General features: G+C 40.5%; 1 protein-coding gene across 3 annotated transcripts in view; it reads left to right on the forward strand.

Moving 5' to 3' along the window:
* The window catches only part of PACRG (parkin coregulated), a 601,449-nt gene that overhangs the window by 281,105 nt on the left and 292,692 nt on the right, over positions 1 to 27,652 (forward strand). The window lies entirely within an intron of this gene.

Here is a 27,652-nt window from a genome sequence, read left to right on the forward strand (position 1 = left end):
CACTTGACTATGAGTTCCTGAGATGAAGGCTGGGCCTATCTTGAATCCAGAGCACCTAGTTAGGGCACTCAGGAGGCACTCAGTATTTGTGGACGACTAAATAAATGGTTGCATAACCAGAATATTTCAGGAAGAAGGCATGCATCTGTGCACGGACAGGACTGGGTCAACAGAAGTTGTCTGGGCAAATTTAGGATAATCCAGAAGCTGGGATGAGGACACCCAGAGCACCTTCCCAGACAAGCCTTCTGCAGGATGTCTGTTGGGATTATACACATGCTTAGAAGCCCCAGTGTAGGGCGTTTCTCATCAAGACTGGAGGATATGTAAGGTTATTCTCCTGTGCTTCCTGTGAAAGCAACACCTCAAGACAGAAGATGAGCCCAAAGGCATGTGCCTTGCAGGTACAATGGATGTGAGTAGAAATGCATATAATTTGAAGATGAGAAATTTATTTTTCACCTGGTGCTGAAAATAGAGTGTGGCTGCCATTGCATCTATTTGTTTTATACAAACTCGACTTGCATGCCCTTCTGCATTTATCTGAGGTTTGCAGGATGTCTTTTCTCACGGTTCCTCTGACTGCCCTGGCCTTTTTCGTCTTTGAATACCAAGCACATCTAATTTCTGTACAATATCACATTCATTACACTGAAAATGGTGCCACATTTAATGATGCAAGTAAATTGAAAAGTATTTGCTAAAATCTAGAAACATTTCTCTCTTAAAAAAAAAAAATCACTGTTTCAAAGTCTCAGCTGAATTTCTAAAATAAATTTAATGCCTCTTTGTTATGGGAGCATTTGCAAGGTGATTCTTGGTTTACTTTTTTTTTTAACCTCACATTCATAGAAGAGAGTCTGATATGATATTGTAGGACTTCAGTCCCCTGACTGTCCCCTCAGTCTCTGCAGGAGACAATAACCTAACCCCTAGTTCAACTTTTGAAGCCTGTCTGGTCTTTCCCTAGCAGATGTCATGTCAGGTTTAGCAAAGAATAATTTAGAAGTAGCTTCCTTAAAGCTTCCTCCTGGGCTTCCACAGCCACTCAGGAGATGACAAAGCAAAAATGAGGGGGCAGTGGGTATTTGTCTGATGGTACACAGCTCAGGGCAGGTCCTTTCAAGGGGGGACCATGGTCCTATTGTCACCCAGCTCCTCGCCCATACCTGCTGGAGGGTAGTTGCTCAGTCGGGGTTAGAGGGATTGATATCTGAGGGCATGTGCACCAACGGCCCTTCCCTTAGCCCTGTCCTCCCCAGCCCGGACTCATATCAGACATGTTCATTGAAGCTTGTGAAAACCCGCCGTTAACAAGTGTACATGGATGTACATGTTTATGTGTCTTCTACACTTGACCCAGTTAGAAGAAGCACAATGGTGGAAGAGGTGTGTTTTCTTCTGGTGCCTTTTCTCTGCTCATTGGTGTCCTCTCCTCTGTGTCTGCATCACCACCGTGTAGGTGATGCTTTCAGTGATCCTCACCTAGAAGATCATACCTCCTCCTTGCTAATCTGTGCAGGAATGGTTACAGACCCCACCATCACAAAAACCGATTTGATCATGTCACTCTCGCGTTTCAACATCCCCCACAGCTTCCTGCTCAGGTCTGCAGAAGAAATGGCAGACATGAGGGGTATCATCAATCACACCTGTGCACAACCAAGCAGGGCGCTTTTTCTAACAGAGCCCAGAAAGGGCCTCAGGAGCATCAAACGGAACTTCAGATAGCCACCATCAATATGTGCAAGGGAAATTCTTTGCCATTTCTGGGCTACAGATTAAAGTCCTAACCCCTTACACTCGTACACAAGACCTGCCTACCTTCAAGCCTTCTCTTATGCCATTTTCATGATAAAAAAAAATTTTTTTCATGATACACCTTATTAATTCCCTTCATCTTTGCTGAAGATACTTCCTCTCCTTAGATACCTTTGATGCACTCTCCCCAGTAGCTAGCAGTTAGACCGTGATCCCACTGTCTTCAAGGCTGTGTTTATATCCTAGCTCCTCTGAGAGGACTTTCCGGCTACTGCCATCAGACTCATTCTCCTTCTACCTTATTCTCATAATGGTTTTCTTCCTCTGTTGTAACCATGACCCCATTTTGCTGTAAGTTACTAACGACAGAGTATGTAACTTTTTACTGGTTTGTAAGCTCCTGAAAGGTAGGGATATGTCTTAATCAATTTTGTGTCTCCTAACTAGGCCTAGCGTGGTGCTCTGTATACATTAAATATATATATATATATATATATATATATATATATATATATTTTAATTATCTATGTACATTTTCCCCCACTTGCATGTTGCTGTGATGCTGGAAGCTATGCCAGTGGTATTCAGATACCAGCAGGGTCACCCATGGAGGACAGGTTTCAGCTGAGCTTCCAGACTAAGACAGACTAGGAAGAAGGCAGTCTACTTCTGAAAAGCATTAGCCAGTGAAAACCTTATGAATAGCAGCGGAACATTGTCTGATATAGTGCTGGAAGACGAGCCACCCAGGTTGGAAGGCACTCAGAAGATGACTAAGGAAGAGCTGCCCCCTCAAAGTAGAATCGACCTTAATAACATGGATGGAGTAAAGCTTTTGGGACCTTCGTTTGCTGATGTGGCACGACTCAAAATGAGAAGAAACAGCTGCAAACATCCATAAATAATCGGAACCTGGAATGTACGAAGTATGAATCTAGGAAAATTGGAAATCGTCAAAAATGAAATGGAGTGCATAAACATCGATGTCCTAGGCATTAGTGAGCTGAAATGGATTGGTATTGGCCATTTTGAATCAGACAATCATGTGGTCTACTATGCTGGGAATGACAACTCAAAGAGGAATGGTGTTGCATTCATTGTCAAAAAGAACATTTCAAGATCGATCCTGAAGTATAATGCTGTCAGTGATAGGATAATATCCATACACCTACAAGGAAGACCAGTTAATACGACTGTTATTCAAATTTATGCACCAACCACTAGGGCCAAAGAATGAAGATGTAGAAGATTTTTATCAGCTGCTGCAGTCTGAAATTGATCGAACATGCAATCAAGATGCATTGATAATTACTGGCGATTGGAATGCGCAAGTTGGAAACAAAGAAGAAGGATCAGTAGTTGGAAATATGGCCTTAGTAATAGAAACAATGCCAGAGATCGAATGATAGAATTTTGCAAGGCCAACGACTTCTTCATCGCAAATACCTTCTTTCACCAACATAAACGGCGACTATACACATAGACCTCGCCAGATGGAACACACAGAAATCAAACTGACTACGTCTGTGGAAAGAGATGATGGAAAAGCTCAATGTCATCAGTCAGAACAAGGCCAAGGGTCAACTATGGAACAGACCATCAATTGCTCATATGCAAGTTCAAGCTGAAACGGATGAAAATCAGAGCAAGTCCACAAGAGCCAAAATACGACCTTGAGTACATTCCACCTGAATTTAGAGACCATCTCAAGAATAGACTTGACGCATTGAACACTAGTGACCAAAGACCAGACGAGTTGTGGAATGACATCAAGGACATCATCCATGAAGAAAGCAAGAGGTCACTGAAAAGACAGGAAAGAAAGAAAAGACCAAGATGGTTGTCAGAGGAGACTCTGAAACTTGCTCTTGAGCGTTGAGCAGCTAAAGCAAAAGGAAGAATTAATGAAGTAAAAGAACTGAACAGAAGATTTCAAAGGGTGACTCGAGAAGAAAAAGTATTATAATGACATGTGCAAAGAGCTGGAGATAGAAAACCAAAAGGGAAGAACGCACTTGGAGTTTCTCAAGGTGAAAGAACTAAAGAAAAAATTCAAGCCTCAAGTTGCAATAGTGACGGATTCTATGGGGAAAATATTAAACGACGCAGGAAGCATCAAAAGAAGATGGAAGGAATACACAGAGTCATTATACCAAAAAGAATTAGTTGATTTTCAACCATTTCAAGAGGTCGCATATGATCAGGAACCAATGGCATGGAAGGAAGAAGTCCAAGCTGCTCTGAAGGCATTGGCGAAAAATAAGCCTCCAGGAATTGATGGAGTATCAATTGAGATGTTTCAACAAACAGATGCAGCATTGAAGGTGCTCACTTGTCTATGCCAAGAAATATGGAAGACAGCTTCCTGGCCAACTGACTGGAAGAGATCCATATTTATGCCTGTTCCCAAGAACGGTGATCCAATCAAATGTGGAAATTATAGATCAATGTCATTAATATCACACGCAAGCAAAATTTTGCTGAAGATCATTCAAAAACGGCTGCAACAGTATATCGACAGGGACTGCCAGAAATTCAGTCCGTTTCCAGAAGAGGACGTGGAACCAGGGATATGATTGCCGATGTCAGATGGATCCCGGCTAAAAGCAGAGAATACCAGAAGGATGTTTACCTGTGTTTTATTGACTATGCAAAGGCATTCGACTGTGTGGATCATAACAAACTATGGATAACACTGCGAAGAATGGGAATTCCAAGAACACTTAATTGTGCTCAGGAGGAACCTTTATATAGATGAAGAGGCAGTTGTTTGGACAGAACAAGGGGATACTGATTGGTTTAAAGTCAGGAAAGGTGTGCATCAGGGTTGTATTCTTTCACCATACCTATTTAATCTGTATGCTGAACAAATAATCTGAGAAGCTGGACTATATGAAGAAGAACGGGGCATCAGGATTGGAGGAAGACTCATTAACAACCTGCATTATGCAGATGACACAACCTTGCTTGCTGAAAGTGAAGAGGACTTAAAGCCTTTAGTGATGAAGATCAAAGACCACAGCCTTCAGCATGGATTACACCTCAACATAAAGAAAACAAAAATCCTCACAAGTGGACCAATGAGCAACATCATGATAAATGGAGAAAAGATTGAAGTTGTCAAGGATTTCATTTTACTTGGATCCACAATCAACAGCCATGGAAGCAGCAGTCGAGAAATCAAAAGATGCGTTGCATTGCGCAAACCTGCTCCAAAGGGCCTCTTTAAAGTGTTGAAAAGCAAAGATGTCACCCTGAAGACTAAGGTGCGCCTGACCCAAGCCATGGTATTTTCAGTCGTATGATATGGATGTGAAAGTTGGACAATGAATAAGGGAGACTGAAGAAGAATTGACGCCTCTGAATTGTGGTGTTAGCGAAGAATATTGAATATACCATGGACTGCCAAAAGAACGAACAAATCTGTCTTGGAAGAAGTGCGGCCAGAATGCTCCTTAGAGGCAAGGATGGCGAGACTGCATCTTACACACTTTGGACATGTTGTCAGAAGGGATCAGTCCCTGGAGAAGGACATCATGCTTGGCAAAGTACAGGGTCAGTGGAAAAGAGGAAGACGCTCAATGAGGTGGATTGACACAGTGGCTGCAACAATGAGCTCAAGCATAAGAACGATTTAAGGATGGTGCAGGACTGGGCAGTTTTTGGTTCTGTTGTGCGTAGGGTCGCTATGAGTCAGAACCGACTTGACGGGACCTAACTACAACATATACATCTTGGAGTCCTGGTGGTACAGTGCTTAGGGGCTTGGCTGCTAACCTAAAGGGCAGCAGTTCGAATCCACCGGGAGCCCCTTGGAAACCCTATGAGGCAGCTCTGTTCTGTCCTATATGGTTGCTATGAGTCGGAATCGACTCAACAACAGTACATTTCGTGGAATAAAATTATGTTTTTGAACAGTCTAAGTACTATCAAGGAAATAATATTGTACTAGTCCCTAGGGGAAACCCTGCTGGTGTAGTGGTTAAGAGCTACAGCTGCTAACCAAGAGGTCAGCGATTTGAATCCACCAGGTGCTCCTTGGAAACATATGGGGCAGTTCTACTCTGTCCTGTAGGGTTGCTATAAGTTGGAATGGACTCGATGGCAACAGGTTTGGCTTGGGTTTTTTTGTTGTTGTTGTTAGCTCCCTAGGGCTGCTGTAACAAAATACTACAAACTGGGAGGCTTATAAGAGCAGAAATTGATTATCTCACGGTTCTGGAGGCTAGATTCTCTGAATTCAGGGTGACAGCAGGACCATGTTTTATCCCAAGGCTTGAAGATCCTTACTTGTCTCTCCTAGCTTCTGGTAGCCCCAGGCATTCCTTAGCTTGCAGCTGCAGCATAACTCCTTCTTCCCACGGCCATCTTCCCTCTGTCTGTCTCTCTGTGTCTCTTCTCCTTTTTTATAGGGACACCACTCAGATTGGATTAAGACCCACCGTTCTCAGGTATGACCTCATGTTAATGAATACCATCTTCAGAGACCCTATTTCCAGACAAAGTCACATTCACAAGTACAGGGGTTAGGACATGAACATAAATTTTGGAGGGACACAATTTAATCCATAAGGAATATCCGTAAAGAGGCCACCAAAATGCCTAAATCCAACATCATTCTTCAGTTACGCTGAGTCTCCCTGTGACTTCCACCCTGGCAGTCAAGAACTCATAGCCTCCAACAGCATATACATAGAAGATTAAGCAACATAGGGTTCCATGATGACTTAGATTTTAAGCTTAAATCCAGCCCAGTGCAGCCACACAGACCAGTACCTTCTTGTTCAGGATATGAGTGTCTCCAATTAATTACCTCCAGGATATTCAATCAAGGATAAAGAAAATAATTTAAGCCTTTAAGTAAATTAACTGCCATAACAAAAAGAACTCAAGAACACACACACAAAGCAAATCTTTCTCACTCATGTAAATTCAGCCATTAGTGTTCAAGGCATCAATTCTGTTCTTGAAATGGTCTCTAAATTCAGGTGGAATATACTCAAGGTTGTACTTTGGCTCTCATGGACTTGTAATTTTCTTCAGCTTCAACTTGAACTTGCATATGAGCAATCGATGGTCTGTTCCACAGTCGGCCCCTGGCCTTGTTCTGACTGATGATATTGAGCTTTTCCATCGTCTCTTTCCACTGATGTAGTCGATTTGTTTCCTGTGTATTCCATCTGGTGAGGTCCATGTGTATAGTCACCATTTATGTTGTTGAAAAAAGGAGTTTGCAATGAATAAGTCATTGGTTTTGCAAAATTCTGTCATGTGATCTCCAGCGTCATTTCTGTCACCAAGGCCATATTTTCCAACTACCAACCCTTCTTCTTGTTTCCAACTTTCACATTCCAATCACCAGTAATTATCAATGCATCCTGATTGCATGTTCATTCAATTTCAGGCTGCAGAAGTTGGTAAAAATCTTCCATTTCTTCACCTTTGGCATTAGTGTTGGTGCTTAAACGTGAATAATAGCTGTATTAACTGGTCTTCCTTGTAGGTGTATGGATATTATCCTATCACTGACAGCACTGTACTTCAGGATAGATCTTGAAATGTTGTTTTTGACGATGAAGTCAACCCCATTCCTTTTCAAATTATCATTCCTGGCATAGTAGACCATATGACCGTTCAATTCAAAATGGCCAGTATCAGTCCATTTCAGCTCGCTATTGCCTATGATATTTATGTTTATGCATTCTATTTCATTTTTTATTTCCAGTTTTCCTAGATTCATACTTCGTACATTCCACTTTCGGTTAGTAATGGATGTTTGCAGCTGGTTCTTCCCATTTTGAGTCATGCCACATCAGCAAATGATAAAGTCCCAAAAGCTTGACTCCATCCACATTAAGCTTGACTCTACTTTGAGGAGGCAGCTCTTCCCAGTCATCTTTTGAGTGCCTTTTAACCTGAGGGGCTCATCTTCTGGCAGTATATCAGACAATATTCTGCTGCTATTCATAAGGGTTTTCACTGGCTAATGCTTTTTGGAAGTACACTGCCGGGTCCTTCTTCCTAGTCTGTCTTAGTCTGGAAGCTCTGCTGAAACCTGTCTGCCATGGGTGACCCTGCTGGTATTTGAATGCCAGTGGCATAGCTTCCAGCACCACAGCAACACATAAGCCCCCACAGTACAATGAATTGACAGATGCATGGGGGACAGAAGCCATAGAAAACTAATATACCGACTCTTTCAAATCAGTGCCTCTCTGGGTATCTCATAGCCTATTGATGACTGTTTCCAACTTGTCTAGGTTACTGCTTTCAGCAGATACTTTAAGTGGCCTTCCCCACCAGCTATTCTCTTCTTTATCCCTAGGGCACAAAGATAGTATAAGCCAGTTGTGGTAAATATATTTACTACCAGTGATTGGCTTAGGAAGGAGCTTTTGACTCAATCCTAAGGGTAAAAAAAGGGAAGAGTTATTTCTGAGACCATTTTTTTATCTCTTAAGAAGAGACAAAGGAAAAAGTTGGTTCTTTTTTTCTGCTTCTGGATGTTGCCATATCTGGTTGTGATTCCTGGAGCTTCTGCAGCCATTTTGTGATCAGGAGGGGACCCAGCTTACCCTCTACAGATGGCATAGAGGAGTGCTAGAGACAACCTGGCTCCTTGGTGATACTGTTGAACCACTCAATTAACCAACCAACTGTGGAACTGCCTTAACTTCTTGATTCATGCAGCTGACCACAACCTACCTAATACAACAGAGAGTAGGCATTTGTTAACCAGAGCTTCGGACCTCCCAGTAGTGATAAGGAGGTAGTAGGAAAGTAATTATGAACAAGAGAAGGTGAAAGGAAAAGAATCAGGTAAATGACAGATGCCAGAACTTTTGTTCAAGTAAGAGGAAGATTAGTTTTAATGACTTCAATAAAATAAAACTTTTATTCATTCCTTGGTTTGCATTTTCATATTTCTTTTTATATTCAGTCATTTTTACTTAATTTAGAGTGATCTAAAGGAAATAAATTCTGTTCTGGTTTAAAAGGTGTCATTAGAATCAAATGTGCACCACTGTCATATTAAACTAAAATTGTGTACTACTGGTCACAGCATTCAGGCAAGAGTTTGAACACCTTGTAGATTAGTATGATCAACCAAGTTATATGATAAACAAAACAAAACATTGCTGTCGAGTTGATTCCTACTCATAGAGCAGTGCTTAAGAGCAATGGCTGCTAACCAAAAGGTCAGTAGTTTGAATCCACCAGCTGCCCTTGGAAACCCTATAGGGCATTTCTACTCTGTCCTATAGGGTCGCTACGAGTTATATGATAGATGTAGATATAAATTCTTGTATGAGAAATGTATTTCTCTGAACATATAGAATTAGGCAAAAACTCTATTAAGGTGTTGTAAGCCACAAAGAAAGGCTTCTTATTTTCTGATTTGTTAAGGGGATCTAAACTCTGAATTCATTCTTCATTCGATAGATGTCAGTAAGTGTCTGTTCTGCTGCTGTTGGCTTGTGAGAGCTGATCATGGCATCCCTTCCCGACTCCACATTCAGGGATTTCGGATTTGTAGCTTGAAATTGGCCATGGTGGGAGTGTTTACACCGGAAAAATCAGCAAATGCAATGAATCAGAGCCAGTTGTTAAGCATTTGCCAGCACACCACAGGGGACGCTGACAGAATGACAGGCCTACCCTCACTGATAATGTCAACTGGAATAACTTTGGGTGGTGCCTTATCTCCAATCAAAATGTAAACAATGTGGTCAATATTTTAATTTGGTAAATCAGTCTGCTCAAATTTGCTGACTTGCTCTATTAAAATCAGGGGCTCATGCCAAGAGTACATTGCAAGACTGAAGCCTTAATTTTCTGAAGAATTCAAGCTTATTTTGTTCAAATTTTTCTTTTCTATTTTTCGAAATCTCTCTAAGTATGAAAATTTTAAACTATCAAGAATTAACATTAAAGAATTTCTTAGCCCTCTCATCCCCTGAGCCCCAAGGCTTGAAGAGAGTTATAGCATTACTCTATAGTGTACTGAACCTGACAAACAGTGGCATTCTAGAAACAGCTAGGCTACATATTGTGGGTTATAATACACAAGTCTAGAACAAGGCAGGATCTAATAGACTTAATAATCTTGCCCTTGTTTGATATATTTCATGAACTGAGAGTGCAGGAGACGAAATGAAATCAAAGGCCCCTTTCAGCAGAATAAAAGGAACAATGAGCCTAAATAAGTTAGGATTGATGAGTGGGCAATTCAATCACTTTCTGCCTTTGGGCAAGTCATTTTACCCTAAATGGGATTTTGGCTCTCACTTGTGAATCAAAAGGGGATTGAAGTGAATGATTTAAAGTCATGCAAAATGACTTGGTACTCCCAGATGACTAAATCCAGGAGGTCTGAAACCAACACTTGCTTGACATATTTTGTAGAAATTTCCAGAAAAACACACTTAAATTGAGGATATTTGATCCAGAGAGAGTGGAGTAAATGAACTAATAAAGAGCAGTTTTCTCCCTCCTTTACTTATTTACCCTTCCCCCCCCTTCCTTCCTTCCTTCCTTCCTTCCATCCTTCCTCCCTCCATCCCAGCCAGCCACCCACCCATCCATCCATCCAGGTCTATGTGACAGACCCTGTGCCATGCTAAGTTCTGGGCCAGATATAAAGAGAGACAGACCTAATGAGAGAAGCAGATTGTAAAGACGTGTACATGTGTGTGCCAGTGGTAGAAATGAACACCTCAGATGTGCAAAACATTACAACCCTCTTTGTTGTTTGTAACAGTTCTCTCTTGCTTTAGAGGCTCCATTTCCACTCATGAGATCTGAGAGGTAGGTGGGAAGATGTGGGGGAATGATTTAAATTCCATCTCTTTTATTTAAGATAATATCCAGCAGCAAAATTAAATGTATTTATAGCAGATACTTAGTGCTTCACTTCCTGTAGTCCTTTCTCTCCTTCCTAGTTGGCATCATCTGGGTGAAGGGGAAAGCTCAGATGGCCTCGTACTAGCTGGGTAGAGTATCTGCCGTCAGCTTCATGTTGTCCTTCTCTTCTCACTCCCACTGACTTTCAGCTGGGTCTGTAGGCCATCTCACACACTCTTTGGATGTGGACCTCTGTCCGTGTATCCATTGTTGAGGTGTCCAGGGGTGGAGTTAATTCTGGTCTATTCTCTTAGCATTGATAGTGCATGATGATTGCTTTTGAAGCTTAGCTCCCTAATTTGTCGTCAAATCAACTCCAATTCATAGTGCCCCCATGCTTGTCAGAGAAGAACTGTTTTCCATAGGGTTTCAATGGCTGATTTTTCAGAAATAGATCACCAGGCCTTTCTTCCGAGATACTTCAAGAAGGATGCAGACCTCCAACCTTTTGGTTAGTAGTCAAGTGTGCAAACTATTTGTGCCACCCAGGAACTCCTAGCTACTGGTTAGGCTCACAAAACTCAGCTCACTTTGGTGCCACTGAGAGTCAGCCATGTCTCCCATCCTGCCCCTAGCTTTGAGCTGTCACCTCCAATCTCTGACGTGACTTCAGACATCCCTGGGTTATGCCTGAGAAACAAACTGCAACAACCCACCACTATTCTCTATCCATTTTCTCATTTACCTCAAGCTTCTCTAGTGTTTACCACACACACACACACACACACACACACACACACAAGATTTCCTCCCTGAGTGGGAGAATCTGGGATTGTCATGGCTGACCACTTGCTCTTCACTTCCTGCTCCCCTACCTCCACTGCACCTTTCTGTCTGGAGGCACTTCCTTTATGTCACACCTTCCTGTCTCCCTGCTCAATCTGCAAGCCCAACCAGAAAGGCAACGGTAGACCTAATTCAAATGACTGAACAGATAAGCATTTGAGTATGCACATAATAATTACACATGTAATTGTAATATAATGTATCTACTGCTATAATAGTTAAAGAAAGCGATAATAACAATGATTACCATTAACAGGCACTGCTCTAGATGGTTTATATGAATTAACTGATGTATTATTTACAACAGACTGCTGAAGTATATACTGTAATTATCCCCATTTATAAGGAAATGGAGGTGACTTAGTCAAGGTCATACAACCACTTAGTGGCAGAGACAGAGAAGAACTTGAACTTAGGCTCCCAAGCTATGTTTTTAGCTATTATGTGGAAGGGAAACAACTTTTAAAGAATTTCATAAAGAATAAATAGCTGTACATCAAAATGGAAAAATAAGAAGGTATTCTAGGTAGACAAAAAAGCAGAACATATTCCATAAATAGCAAAGTATTTGGTGTAACCAGCTCTTGGATTGCAAGGGAGGAATGTCAGAATATGAAGCTGGAAAGGGGATGTGGGCACAGATTCTGAAGAACTGTATATGCCACGGTAAATAGTAGGATATGCCTGTAAACCATAAGGAAGAATTGTTTGAAGATCAGTGACATGGACAGAGTATTTTTTCAGAAATCTGGACTGGCCACACACTAAAGAATGAACACAAGAGGGGAGGGGCTGGTGTCAGGAAGATCATATGAGAATCTGCTCATTCATTCCCTCATTCATTCAACAAACACAAGGTGGCCTATGTGCCCAGAGTTAATGTGAAATGTTACAGGTCAAAGAGTGGGTGGGCCATGCCATCCAGGGCTCACGATGTAGTGAGTGAGACAGAATGCAAACAAAGACATCATTGTAGGAAATGCCCAAGTAGAGGGATATACAGGGGCTCAGTTCTCCCAGGAAAGCATAGGAAAGGCTCTCTGAGCTGAGGGCAGAGGCCCCTTCCATGGAAACTGGAAACACTTGGAACGTAATCAGATTTCATTCCGTTTGACTCTGAGGTTATGGATCTCCTGTGCCTAATATCCTAGAAGTTGATAATGAAGAGTACACACTGAGTGGATTTGCATCTCAGGTACCTTAGTTGACCGTGTTTGTTGCACAATAAAGTGTGTATTCAGCAACCGTGTATTTCAGAATCTTTGATTTCCTCCCAAGCTGTGTCAGAATAATCCATTGATTCAGTAGACTTGGATTAAAACTCATAGGTGGCAGGTGGTACGGGGTATCAGAGGTGACCCAAACACTGTCCTTTTCCTTACAGAGCATACAAACGTATGTTCATGTACCATTTTGCAGCAGAAACATGGCGGCATAACAATACCTATATAAAGTGACGATATAAAATTAGTAACAAAAGGCAGTAAGAACAAAGCCTAGAGAACCCAGAGCAAAGAGAATAGGTGATTCAAGAAATTAGAGAGAGAAAGAGCAGAAGAGCAAAGTACACCCTAAATGGCAATGCTTGGTCTCCTCTAGGGAAACTGTCTTAATAGACGCGGGAAAGGCCGGGTTCCTGGTGAGGCAAGAAGGACTCTGCAGGTCGGTGAGCGCGGTGAGCGCGGTGAGCGCGGTGAGCGCGGTGAGCGCGGTGAGCGCGGTGAGCGCGGTGAGCGCGGTGAGCGCGGTGAGCGCGGTGAGCGCGGTGAGCGCGGTGAGCGCGGTGAGCGCGGTGAGCGCGGTGAGCGCGGTGAGCGCGGTGAGCGCGGTGAGCGCGACCCTTTCGTTCGGAGTGGTCTTGACTCTTCTATGTAAACTTCCCTGAATTAAAGGCAATACCATTACTCTACATACTAAGAAGTTCTGTCTTTCTTATGACAAAGAAAACAAACAGTAACATTAAAAATTCTTAAATCTTGTGATCTAAGATGCTTGTTTCTAGAATTACACCCACTCTATAGGCCGTGTAGTTTTCCATGCATCATTGGTATATGGATCTAAAATGTCAAAATAACTTGATTGCAAATATTTTGTTTGCTATAAAAGAAGTGCATTGAGGTGTATGGCCAAGTGTTCAACTCTGAAAAAAGAAATTCTACTAGGCAGATCATATTTTTTCATTAAAAAGGGGCCAGTGTTTTAATTGACAAATACAGTGTCAATCAACTTTACCCGCTGTTAGTCAGCTTATAAACATATCCATCGTCACTTTATAAACATTAACTTATTGTCTCTACTTGAATAAAATGCATTTAAGAAAATACAATGCTATTATAATGAAGATGAAATTCTCAGCATTTTGTGGTTTTATCCCCTAGATTTATTGTTATACTATACAAACCCCAAAACGATGGTGTCATTTTCTGCAAATATATTCTGCCCTATTTCAAAGTCCCTTGATTTGCTGGCCGACTTTGATGCCTGCCGGACTTTAACCTTGTAAGCTCTCTAGACAGTGTTCTGGGCCCTTCACCAATGACTTCTGTTCTTCAATCACTTTAAATAAGATGACAGGAGAACCAGAAGACTTAAGAAAATGCTGACATACCAAAAAGAAGAGTTTCTTTCTCTACAAAGGGAACAAAGTAAAATTTAAAGGATACAGAAAATATAGAGAAAGTAGACTGATCATTGTAGTTTATAAAGAATTTACTGAAATAATGGGAATATCGGAGGATGGCTTTGCAGTTGTTGGGTGGCCTCCCTTTGTTGATCCCTTCTGCTACGCAGACACTGTTTTTAGCTTTTTACATGTATTAACTCACAACATCCCTTGAGCCACCTGGTCCTCCACATCTGAAGTTTGCCAGCCCAGGCAGAGGCCTGGCAGGACTAAAGTATTTGGGAAGGAGGGGCATGGTCCTTGTAAGCAGCTGTAACAGGTCTCTCATGAACTCATTCAAATTCCTTTGTAAATATTTCTACGCCATTGGGGGAAAAGTGTTTTTAAATGTCATCTTAAACTGAACTAAGGCCTCTAGACATCAGTGCTTTTGTTTGCCTTGTTCCCAAAGTACCAATTCCAGACTTAGCCTGGCACAGAAGGCCCCTCCTGCCTCTCCGACATCACCTGCCAGCATGTCCCACTTCAGTCCAAGCTTACCGCTGTCTCCTGACGTTGCCGCCATTCTCACCTCGGTGTCTCTGCTCAGGGTGTGTCCCTTGCCCAGAATGCTCATCCCGTCTCATCTCACCAGACCTTACAAAGCCCCCCTACCGACTGAAACTTGTCCCATTCATTCCAGCCCACGTTCTCTCTCCTTTTGCTAAACCAGGGGTTCTCTCTCTAGGGCCTTGGTCTATATGACTCCCTCGGAATTTAATCATGCACTACCTTGAAATTTTACTTAACTTTTTCTGACTGCTTTATTTTATCTGCAGGGAATAGAGAGAAAATGAACGTCATTTAGCACATTATCTCATTTAATCCTGATTATGACCCTGTGAGTTGGGTATCACTCAGCCAAGGATTAACAGAGGCCCAGAGGGGGTCATTAACTTTCCACCAGCCACAGAATTTGAACGTGGTAGAGCTCACTACACAGGAGAGAAGGATTTGAATGAGGTTGGCCTGAGCCTAAACCCAGGCTGCTCGCCACAAAGGAGTGTGTAATTCATTTATTCATCCATCCATTCATTCACCCATTCAACAAATTGGTAATATTAAAATATTAATCGAAGGAAACAACTCATTTCTTTGAACACACTTTCACTTTTTCTCTACTCACCGACTCTCCTCATTTCTCCCTAACACTCTACACAACACTATACAATAGATATTTCTCTTAGGTTACTAGTGCTGCCGTAACAGAAATACCACAAGTGGGTGCCTTAAAAGAACAGAAATTTATTTTCTCACAGTTCAAGAGGCTAGAAGTCCGATTTCAGGCTGTCAGCTCTAGTGGAAGCGTTTTTCTCTCTCTCTCTGTCGGCTCTGAGGGAAGATCCTTGTCTCTTCCAGTTTTTGTAGCCCCAGCATTCCTCAGTTCCTTGGCAATCTTCCTGCGGTGTCCGTTTTCTCCATTCGTGCTTGCTTGTCTCTGTGTCTCTGCGGCATCCAGAAGTCACTAGCTTTAGGACACATCCTACACTGATAGGGCCTCATTAACCAAGAAAACCTTGTTTACAAATAGGATCAGTCCACGGGTATGTTGTTGTTGTTAGGTGCCATCAAATGGGTTCTAACTGATAGCGACCCTACGTACAGCACAACAAAACACTGCCCAGTCCTGCACCATCCTCACAGTTGTTATGCTTGAGCCCATTGTTGCAGCCACTGTGTCAGTCTATCTCTTCTTCCTGTTTTTCGATGACCGTCTACTTTACCAAGCATGATGTCCTTCTCCAGGGACTGGTCCCTCCTGATAACATGTCCAAAATATGTGAGACGGTCTCACCATCCTTGCTTCTAAGGAACTTTCTAGCTGTACTTCTTTCAAGCCAGATTTGTTCATTCTTTTGGCACTCCATGGTATATTCAACATTCTTCGCCACAGGTATAGGGGTTAGGATCCCAACACATATTTTTGGGATACATAATTCAATCCGTAACAGTATTGTAGTTTATTCAGTATATTTTTTGCATTAGTTTTCTAGGTGAAACTTGATAGTGAAATATAGGAAATTCTGAATATAAAAGATTTTAATAGGTTTGTGACTAATCCCTGCAAAATATATGCGTAGCAAAATTATATGCTGATATAAGAGACAGCCTATACTACTACCATAATTTATCCTTAAAATTGTTTTATGGAATTTACTTCTGCTGAATTAATCCTTCCAATTCTAATTATTTGGTTGAGTGTATTGAAGTTCAGGGTACATAATCTAATTCAGAGACAGTCCTTGTGAAATACTGTCATGTTTTACATTAATACCTGTGGTAAAAGCTGCAATTGATCTTTCTAACTCTGTCTTGATCCTAAAACTCTGCTCCTTCCAGCCCTATATGCTTTCCATTCTCCATTTTCTAAAAACTTGTTATCCCAAAATATAATAATTCCCCTGACCTCCGAACAAATTATACTGTTTTTTAGCATTATACAAAAATGTGATAGAGGAAAGGGGAATTTTGAAGACATATTTTAATACATGTTTTGCTCTTGGTTATCCCTCCGTTAAAAAAAAATGCCAGCTTAAAAGTTTTAGTAAATTTATTTTAACTTTATGACAAGTGTCAGAGGGTGGGAATGTTCAAAGCTGTAGAACAAGAATTCTTTCTTTTTTTATTTATTGCGCTTGAAAGTATCACTCATTGACTGCTGCAGTTAGGAACATGATAAAGGTTAAGCATGCATAAATCCTAGACTTGCTTACAACTGACCTTTAACTGTCTTGTTAGCATTTCAACAGGAACTTAAAATAAGGTTATTCTATAAAAAAAAAAAAATTATTCTCCATTCCTAAGTCCATATTTGTTACTCAGTAATTGATTATCTTCCAGCTAGACAGGGCCACCAGCATTTGTAGTCAATACAGCAAGCCGTGGAGATAGTAAAAAAAAAAAGGTCAACGGGAAAAAACACTGGATTTGTACTCTCACTCTGTCACTACCTGGTATGTTGTCCCAAACATGCCATTGAGCATCTCAAAGCTTCAGTTTCTCCCTCTAAAAAATAGAAAATGTGCTTTGAATTTAGGTGGACTAATTTGGGTAGAAGTGCCATGTTTATAATTTTGAGTCTCCTCTTCCATGAGCATGGTGGCATAGTGGCTAAGAGCTGCTAACCAACAGGTTGGCAGTTCGAATCTACCAGGCATTCCGTGGAAACTCTATGGGGCAGTTCTACTCTGTCCTATAGGGCCACTACGAGTCAGAATTGACTCTACAGCAGTGGGTTGGTTTTTTTTTTTTTTTTTTCTTACATGAGTTTAGTCAAACCAACCAATTGCCATCATGTCAGTTCCAACTCATGGCAACCCCATGCATGTCAGAGTAGAACTGTGCTCCATGGGGTTTTCAATTGCTGGTTTTTGAAAGTAGATCACCAGACCTTTCTTCCAGGTGCTACCAGGTGAACTCTAACTTCCAACCTTTCAGTTAGCAGCCAAGTGTGTACCATGCAGGGACCCTATGAGCATAGTCAACATATCCATTTACTCATAAAAGGCTGTATCTGTCTCCCATTTATATTCGTCAATGATCTTTTATCATTGTCTCTATGAAAATCTTAGGTTTCTATTATTAGTTTTATTACTAGGTACCTTAAAGGTTTGGTTTCATTTCATTTATTACTGTGAACATCATCTTTTTTTTTAAAAAAAAAATTTTTTCTAAGTAGTTTTGGCTGCTGTACAGGAATGCTATTATTTTTAGTGTGTTGATCTCGTATGCAGAATTTTGTCTGAACTATCTTACTATTTAAATTTGTTTGTAGATTCTCTGAGTGTAGATAATCATATTATCCTCAAATAAGAACAGTTTTGTTTCTTCCTTCCCAATCTTCATATTTGTTTCTCTTATTGTACTGCATTAAATAGAACACCTAGTACAACGCCAAATAAAAATTATGATAACAGTCTTCTTGTTTTTCTCCTAACCATTATGGGAATGTTCCTAAAGTTTTACCATAAAGTATGATGTTTGCTGTAGGTTTTTGCTGAGAGTTTTTTTTTAATAAGTTAATGTTATTAAATATTTCATCTGCATCTATTATGATGCTTTCATTTTTCCTCCTTTAATCTAAAAAAGGTACCCCGATGTTGAAATATCCTTACATTTCTGAAATATTTGGTCATGATTTTTAATAGCTATTGAGTAAAATTTGCTAGTATTTCATTTTACCTTCAGTGAAAATGAACTGTCTTTATCTATCTAGTTTTTTGTCGTTTTTTTTTTTAATCTAGTTTTAGTGCCAAGGTTATGCTAGCCTCATTTAGGGAGTTATGTCTTAGGTCAGGCATCAGGCTGGAGGCTTCTCCTGACTCATGTAACTGATGAACCCAAGATCGGCAGATCAGAAGACAGGCCGGTGGCTCACAGGCTGCAGAGGCTGATGAACCCTAAGATCAGCAGGCAATATGGCAGGCAGCTGTCTCAAGTCCTGAGAACTAGAGGTCAGATGGTGACGAATCGGATGCAGGATCCAGAGCAAGCAAGCGAGCTTTGACAGAATGCCCATATATATATTGGATATAGGCCATGCCCCTGAGGAAACTCCCCTTACAACCAATTGGCTGATCACATCAGATCACATCATGAAGGATGACTACATTATTACATAACTGCCAAGCCACTGAGAGTCATGGCCCAGCCAGGCCGACACGCAACCTTAACCATCACTGTCTATCCCTTGTGAACTTAGCACCTGTACACATTTCCTTAAACCATACACAATCCCTAAACAAAGACAATTACCAAGTCATACTTCCACCTACCATGATACAAATAACATGCATACCACCAAAAACACACTAGCCCAATTCACATCTTTCATAAATGTTGGTATAAGGGAAGAAAACAAAAATAATTGCTATATATATATATATATGGTTGCTATGAGTTGGAATCAACTCGATGGCACTGGGTTTGTTTATATATATATATATATATATACACGCATACACGTATAATAAAACAAAGAAGTCATACTCGTAACGATTATTTATAGTCCTCATTTCTTCAGCTGGTCATATAGTTGTAACTGGTATTTAGAACTACCTTCTTCCACCACTCATTCCCTTTACCCTCAGCTGGTCGTGGTTGTTTGGTGGAGTGACCCAAACCTTCATTCTTGAAGTGTCTAGGCCTTTAGTAGTCATGTTGGAATTGGGTTGTTGTAGTTTTCCAGTGACCTTAAACACAGGGCATGGTAGTACTAACAGAAAGCCCTAAGGGATCTCCTGTATTCCAGTCATACTCTTTTACCTCCATTAGGGAACATCAATCCAATTTCTCCTTGGTAGTCAGGGTCAGTCACACCAGATAATACGGTAAGTCACTTCTTTGCCTGTTTATCCAGAGGCAAAATGGCTGGGTGGCATTCTTAACTTCCAGTTCAATGGAATCCATGTTGAGTCTCTAGGTGGGAGCATTTCTGCCTTTGGAATTGAGACCTGTATACCAGCAACCACTTGTTCTATTCAGACAGAACAAGGGGATACTGATTGGTTTAAAGTCGGGAAAGGTGTGCGCCAGGGTTGTATTCTTTCACCATACCTATTTAATCTGTATGCTGAGCAAATAATATGAGAAGCTGGACTATATGAAGAAGAACGGGGCATCATGATTGGAGGAAGACTCATTAACAACCTGTGTTATGCAGATGACACAACCTTGCTTGCTGAAAGTGAAGAGGACTTGAAGCACTTACTAATGAAGATCAAAGACCACAGCCTTCAATACGGATTGCACCTCAACATAAAGAAAACAAAAATCCTCACAACTGGACCAATGATAAACGGAGAAAAGATTGAAGTTGTCAAGGATTTCATTTTACTTGGATCCACAATCAACAGCCATGGAAGCAGCAGTCAAGAAATCAAAAGACGCATTGCATTGGGTAAATCTACTTCAAAGGACCTCTTCAAAGTGTTGAAGAGCAAAGATGTCACCCTGAAGACTAAGGTGAGCCTGACCTAAGCCATGGTATTTTCAATCACATTATATGCATGTGAAAGCTGGACAATGAATAAGGAAGACCGAGGAAGAGTTGACACCTTTGAATTGTGGTGTTTAGTGAAGAATATTGAATACACCATGGACTGCCAAAAGAATGAACAAATCTGTCTTGGAAGAAGTGCAGCCAGAATGCTCCTTAGAAGCAAGGATGGCGAGACTGTGTCTTACATACTTTGGACATGTTGTCAGGAGGGATCAGTCCCTGGAGAAGGACATCATGCTTGGCAGAGTACAGAGCCAGCAGAAAAGAGGAAGACCCTCAACGAGGTGGATTGACACAGTGGCTGCAACAATGAGCTCAAGTTTAACAATGATTCTAAGGATGGCGCAGGGCCAGGCAGTGTTTTGTTCTGTTTTACATAGGGTCACTATGAGTCAGAACCAACTCAACAGCACCTAACAACAACAACATACCAGAAACAGGCCATCAATTGCTCATATGTATGTTTGACTTGAAGAAAATTAGAACAAGTCAATGAGAGCCAAATTATAACCTTGAGTATATCCCACCTGAGTTTAGAGACCATCTCAAGAATAGATTTGATGCGATGAACGCTAATGACCGAAGACCAGACAGGTTGTGGAGTGACATCAAGGATATGATACATGAAGAAAGCAAGACGTACTAAAAAGATAGAAAAGAAAGACCAAAATGAACATCAGAAGAGACGCTGAAACTTGCTCTTGAATATAGAGTAGCTAAAGCAAAAGGAGGAAATGATGACTTAAGAGTTGAATAGAAGATTTCAAAGGGCAGCTTAAGAAGACAAAGTATTATAATGAAATGTGCAAAGACCTGGGGAGAAAACACCAAAAAGGAAGAATATGCTAAGTTCTCAAGCTGAAAGACCTGAAGAAAAATTCAAGCCTTGAGTTGCAATTTTGAAGAATCCCACAAGGAAAATATTAAACAATGCAGGAAGCATCAAAAGGACATGGAAGGATACAGAGTCACTATACCAAAAAGAATTGGTCAACATTCAATCATTTCAAAAAGTAGCACATGACCGGGAACAGATGGTACTGAAAGAAGTCCAAGCTGCACTGAAGGCATTGGCAAAAAACAAAGCTCTAGGAATTGAAGGAATACTAATTGAGATGTTTCAACAAACAGTGCAGTGCTAGAAGGGCTCATTCGTCAGTGCCAAGAAGTTTGGAAGACAGCTACCTGGTCAACAGACTGGAAGAGATCCATATTTGTACCCATTCCAGAGAAGGCTGATTCAACAGAATGTGGAAATCATTGAATAATATCATTAATATTAGACGCAAGTAAAATTTTGCTGAAGATCATTCAAAAGCAGTTGCAGCAGTACAGCAACAGGGAACTGCCAAAAATGCAAACCAGATTCAAAAGAGGACATATCATTGCTGATGTCAGGTGGATCCTGGCTGAAAGCAGAGAATACCAGAAAGATGTTTACCTGTGTTTTATTGACTATGCAAAGGCATTGGACTGTGGGAATCATAACAAATTACGGACAACATTGCAAAAAATGGAAATTCCAGAACACTTAATTGTGCTCATTAGGAACCTGTATATAGACCAAGAAGAAGCAGCTGTTTGAACAGAACAAGGGGATACTGCATAGTTTAAAGTCAAGAAAAGTTTGTGTCAGGGTTGTATCCTTTCACCATACCTATTCAATCTATATGCTGAGAAAATAATCTGAGAAGCTGTACTATATGAAGAACACCTCATCAGGATTGGAGGAAGACACATTAACAACCTGCGATAAGCAGGTGACCCAACCTTGCTTGCCGAAAGTGAAGAGGACTTGAAGCACTTACTGATGAAGATCAAAGACCACAGCCTTCACTAGGGATTACACTTCAACATAAAGACAACAAAAATCCTCACAACCAAACCAATAAGTAACATCATGAAAAACAGAAAATATTGAAGTTGTCAAAGATTTCGTTTTACTTGGATTCACAATCAGTGCTGCCCATGGAAACAGCAGTCAAGAAACCAAATGACACTTACTGCATTGAGCAAATCTACTGCAAAAGATCTCTTCAAAGTGTTAAAAAGTAAAGATGTTACTTTAAGGACTAAGATGTGCCTGATCCAAGCCATGATGTTTTCAGTTGCCTCATATGCGTGCAAAAGCTGGGCAATGAATGACAAAGACCAAAGAATTGGTGCCTTTGAATTATGGTGTTGGTGATGAGTATTGAATATACCATGGACTGCCAGAAGGACCGACACATCTGTCTTGGAAGGAGTACAGCCAAAAGGCCCCATAGAAGTGAGGATGATGAGACTTCGTCTCACATACTTTGGACATGTTCTCAGGAATGACCAGTTCCTGGAAAAGAACATTATGCTTGGTAAAGTCGAAAACTCAACCCATTGCTGACTCATAGCGATCCTATAGGACAGGGCAGAATTGCCCCATAGAGTTTCCAAGGAGCACCTGGTGGATTTGAACTGCCGACCTTTTGGATAACGGTAGTAGCTCTTAACCACTACGCCACCAGAGTTTCCTGATAAAGTATAAAAAAAAGTATAGGTGCATCAAAAAGAGAAAGACCCTTTATGAGATGGATTGACACAGTGGCTGTAAAAATGACCTCAAACATAACAACAATTATTAGATTGGCACAGGACCAGGCAGTGTCTTCTTCTGTGTACATAGGGTCACTATAAGTTGGAACCGACTCGATGGCACTTAACAACAACAACAGAGGTTTGGTCAGCCTTCAAGCTATCTGTTTCCACAAACCACTGGGAAGAGGTTTCCCAGGCCCCTCTCACAGGTAGGGTAGCCCTTTATGGGTCCCAGTTTTATGCAAGGGTCTGGATTTAATTCCCTTCTTTTGTAAATGCCCTGTCTTTCTGAACTCCTGGGACATTCAGACCTCAGCCTCTGTGTTAAACAGTATCTGTGCTTGATAATTCCTGGGTCACGTGACATCACCTCAGGCTAGCCTCTGTGGCTCTGGGTTTTGTCTTTGTCTCTAGCATTTGAGTAATTCCTCAACTCAGCTGTGAATTTAAGACATGTTGTTTTGTTTTCAACATTTTTAGACTTTTGCAGTTTAGGGATCCACATCAGTCTTGTCTGACATCTTGCCAGAAGTCTCCTTCTTTTTCTACATTTCAGAGCATTTTTCATTTTAAAACGCCTTATTTTTAACATCAAAAATGTCATGCATTATCACATGATAGTACTTGTACTTTCAGTATCATTGAGAAAATATAAAATGACAAATTATTCTTAGTTATTTATCACAACCACATCCACACTCATTTTGAAAATAGTACATTTATGTATGAAATATTATACGTACCATCTGCAAACAGGGCTTTAATGTCTATATAATTTGTAAGATCTCATAACTAGACAGCTACCTCAAGGGTAGAAAACCATTGAGTTAATGCCTTATTTTAGAAACAGCCAGTAAGTCTAAATGGAGGGCATAATATATGGATAGATGGTTATACCTTTTTGGATTTACTCGTAATTCTAAGCAAGATACTAGGGGATTCTAATAGAAGTCATAATAAAAGATATTTTCAATGATATTTGTTGATTTTCCTGTTTGAAAAAATGATACGGAAAGTATGAGTAAGTCTCTAATTTGAGGGTTTTTTTTTTTTTTTTTAATGAAAATCATTTACCTCATTGTGTTTCTGACCTTTTAGTACAACATTATCACCTTACAGATTTGTTATGGGGGATAAGATGTTATATTTGATAGGCCAGGTGAAGATAGAATTTTATTGCTTTGGACCAAAGGGCACTGTAAGATTTAGAGATCAACTTGTAGATCCTATGTGATCTTTAAAAAGTTGTAAAACATGAATTTAAAAAGGAGATTCTGTAAATAAAAATCCCTGATGTTTCTGAGGTAATTTCAAAGTAGTCATCCATCAGCGTGTTACCATGAAATTTAACTGATGTGCTGAAAACAGACCTTGTTCTGTGGCCCCCTTCAGTTTTCTTTATATTTAGGATTTCCTGCATAAACTTTGAAGAAAGATTCCCAAATTCTTAAGAAATTTGAAAACAAGCATTTTTATAGGAATACTAAAAATACATGTATAAAGTATAATACTTTTCATTATTACTATTTTAAAAACAAAAAAATTCCATAAAGAAAAAAGGTCTGTTTCTAAATAAACAGTGTAAATGACCCTTGTCAATATAAATGAACAGAAGAAGCTATCAGTTTAGCAGCATGTAGCTATGAGTTGGACTCCACTCAGTGGCGATGGGTTTGGCTTTAGTTTAGCAGAGTACAAACCAAACCAGTCCAGCTGCCGTGGAGCCGGCTCTGCCTGGCGGCAGCCCCGTGTACAACAAACCAGAACTGTGCTCCATGAGGTTTCCAGTGGGCGATTTTTCAGAAGTAGGTCACCACGTCTTTCTTCCACTGCTACGTAATGTACACATGTATGACACTACATTGTACAGAGGCCACAAAGTGACAAACACATACAAAGATAAATAAGCCATCTCCTCGTTCTTTCCTTCTTTAAATTTTTGTTTTACTCTGAAATTATTCTCAACATCTGGATTTTTTTAAAAAAGAACTTGGATTATTGTTACCAATATATTATTTATGGACATACCTCGATATGCTTGCATTTCATGATACACGAAGAACAAAAGCATTTCCTTCTAAGCCTTTAATAGTAAACAGAATTACCAGTTAGTCTTAAGTGATTCCCAGTGAAGTGGGAGTAAATAGACGCATCAAGAAGCCCGCCCTAATTTTTTTCTAAAATACAAAGTTCCTGAAATATACATTATTAGTGCAATCATAAAAAGAAGGAAACAAAAGCATTTTATTTGTATATATAAAGTAGCAGAATACATAAATTAACAAAAACAACTTCTTCATACCACAGGGTCATTCTACAGACTGCTGTTGTCCCTGTCCTCAAGGTCTGTATATAGCCATTTATCACTGAGTCGTTGTTTCTTAGCCGAGTAGTCATTGTTTCAAAGAAATTAACATACAGGACTGATTCCAAAGGTCTGAATTAAAATTCAACACCTGCCTGTTGAGTATTCTCCTATTATGTGCCTAACACTGTTCTAGGCAATGACACTGAACAGCAGAATTTAAGTGATTGTAAATAAATAGAAGGTAAAGGCTTTTTTTTTTTTTTTTAAGGCTACAAACAAAATCTAACAGGGGGATAGGCAGTGATGGCAATGCCTCACTTGAACTGAAATCTAGAAGAAAAGAAACTGCCATTGGCAGAGAGCTCTGGAGAGAAGGGACAGCTTGTTCAAGAACGTCTCTAGGACGAATGAGCTGGGCCGCTGGTTTGAGGAACAGGTAGGCCTGGTGTCACAGAAGTGAAGAGCGCAGACATAGGCTAGAGGTTTTGTGGTACTTGTCAGGAGCAGTAGCAAGGGAGGGGCCCTACCTGTATGGAGAATGGAAATGGGGAGATAAGTTAGGAGGCTGTTGCCATAATCTAGGTGTTTTAGTGGGTTTTTTAGGGCCGCTATAACAGAAATACCACAAGTGAATGGCTTTAACAAAGAGAAATTTATTTTCTCACAGACTAGTAGACTAGAAGTCCAAATTCAGGGTGTCAGTTCAGGCAAGGCTTTCTCTCTCTCTGTTGGCTCTGAAGGAAGGTCCTCGTCAATTTTCCCCTGGTCGAGGAGCTTCTCTGCGAAGGAAACCCAGGTTCAAAGGATGCACTCTGCTCCCAGTGCTTCTTTCTTGGTATGAGGTCCCCAACTCTCTGCTTGCTTCCCTTTCCTTTTATCTCTTGTAAGATAAAAGGTTCAGGCCACACTCCAAGGAAACTCCCTTTACATTAGATCAGGGATATGGCCTTAGTAAAGGTGTTACAAACCCACCTGAATTCTCTTTAACATAAAATTACAATCACAAAATGGAGGACAACCGCACAATACTGGGAGTCACGGCCTAACCAAGTGAAAACATATTTTGGGGGGACACAATTCAATCCATGACACCAGGTAAGGCAAGTTGGTGGCATAGACTAAGCTGGCAGTGAGCAAAACAGAGAAAAGTGGACAAAGTAGGATTTGTTGGAATTAGAACCAATAGGATTTCTGATGGATTGAACACACGATTTGAGGGAAGGGGAATACGGGTGACTTGCAGTATGGGGGATGAGGGTTGTGTCAGGAGACCAAGGGAAAACATCTTCACAATGTCACCTGTGTCACACTGATGAGAATGGCAAAGAAACTAATGGATTTGACAAAATAAAGGCCATTAGCATCCATGACAGAAGCAACTTCAGTTGAAACGGTAGGCACAGAAGCCCATTTGAAGTGGCTTGGAGAGAGTGGGATGTGAGGAAGTGTAGACAGAGACCACAGCGAATTCTTTTGAAAAACTTTACTGTGAGAGACAACATGAATATGGAGTAGTAGCTGGAAGGAACTTTCCAGAAGAGAAGAAAAATACATCCGATTAAAGAGAAGTCAGATATATTCTTAAAACAAAAAACTTGTGATATTAAATGGAATTTAAGAGGCCTATCATCATGAGTCAGAATCGTCTCCACAGCAAAGGGTTTGGTTTTTTGGGGGAGGGGGTTAGGCCAAAGTCGTCAGCTGATTATAATGAAAAAAGGAGCCCTAGAAGATATAAAAGCAGAAAAGAAAGTTCCAACCCCCTCCCCCCCCAAAAACCACCCTATAGCAAGTAGAGCAATACCTATAGTGTTTAAAAAAGTTCGGAACCTCAATTTATTTATTTATGATTTCAGCCATTTGGACAATATCAATGAGAAATACTGGCTTTTAAATATCTTTATTGTTCATACCAGTGCCTTAAACAGATTCAATGAAAGATTCTTTACAGGGCACACGTGCAGATCTTATTTCCCGTGTGAATTACTATCACGGCATCTCCTGTCAGGAATGCCTGTGCGTGCGTGTCAGTCTATGCCAGGTTTCACAGACAGCCTTCAAATATGGACAAGAAATGTGGAAAATTTTTTGTGGTTTGTTTAACTTCAGTTATTACCTGTACTCCCCCCCAAAAACAAGTTGTTATCCCATTGCTTTGGCAGCAGATCTGCAGCCATAATAGTTATGCCAAGTAATTAGCAACGAGCCAAAGAAGTAACCACGGAAAGGACTTTTCGGTGGAAAAGAACTGCTGGTGACCAATGAGACAGGATGATTCAAAGATACAGAGATCATCTTTTTTCTTTTCAGTATCTCTCACTCAGGCTTTCCATGCTTTTGCCTTTCATTTGCTTCTTTCTTTTCTTTCCCTCCTTGCTTTTCCTTCTTCCTTTCTTTCCTTCATTCTTTATCTCTCTCTCTAAGAACAAGACTCATGTGAGTGATCAGTATTTGTTGTTCAAAGACACTGTCAAATGGTGGGGGTGTGGGGGACACATTCCAGCTACTCAGAAGAAGCACTCTTAAAACATGATAAAGGAAGGAGTAAAAGGAGAGAAAAAGATGTAATGGGCAAGGTTGCTGTAGGAATATTAGCATTAGATAAGACTAAGGCAGAGTGGATTAGTAATGATTAAGAGGATAAATGATAATAAATGAT

This window comes from Elephas maximus, chromosome 1 (genome assembly GCF_024166365.1).
Source record: "Elephas maximus indicus isolate mEleMax1 chromosome 1, mEleMax1 primary haplotype, whole genome shotgun sequence".
Classification (NCBI taxonomy): Eukaryota; Metazoa; Chordata; class Mammalia; order Proboscidea; family Elephantidae; genus Elephas; species Elephas maximus.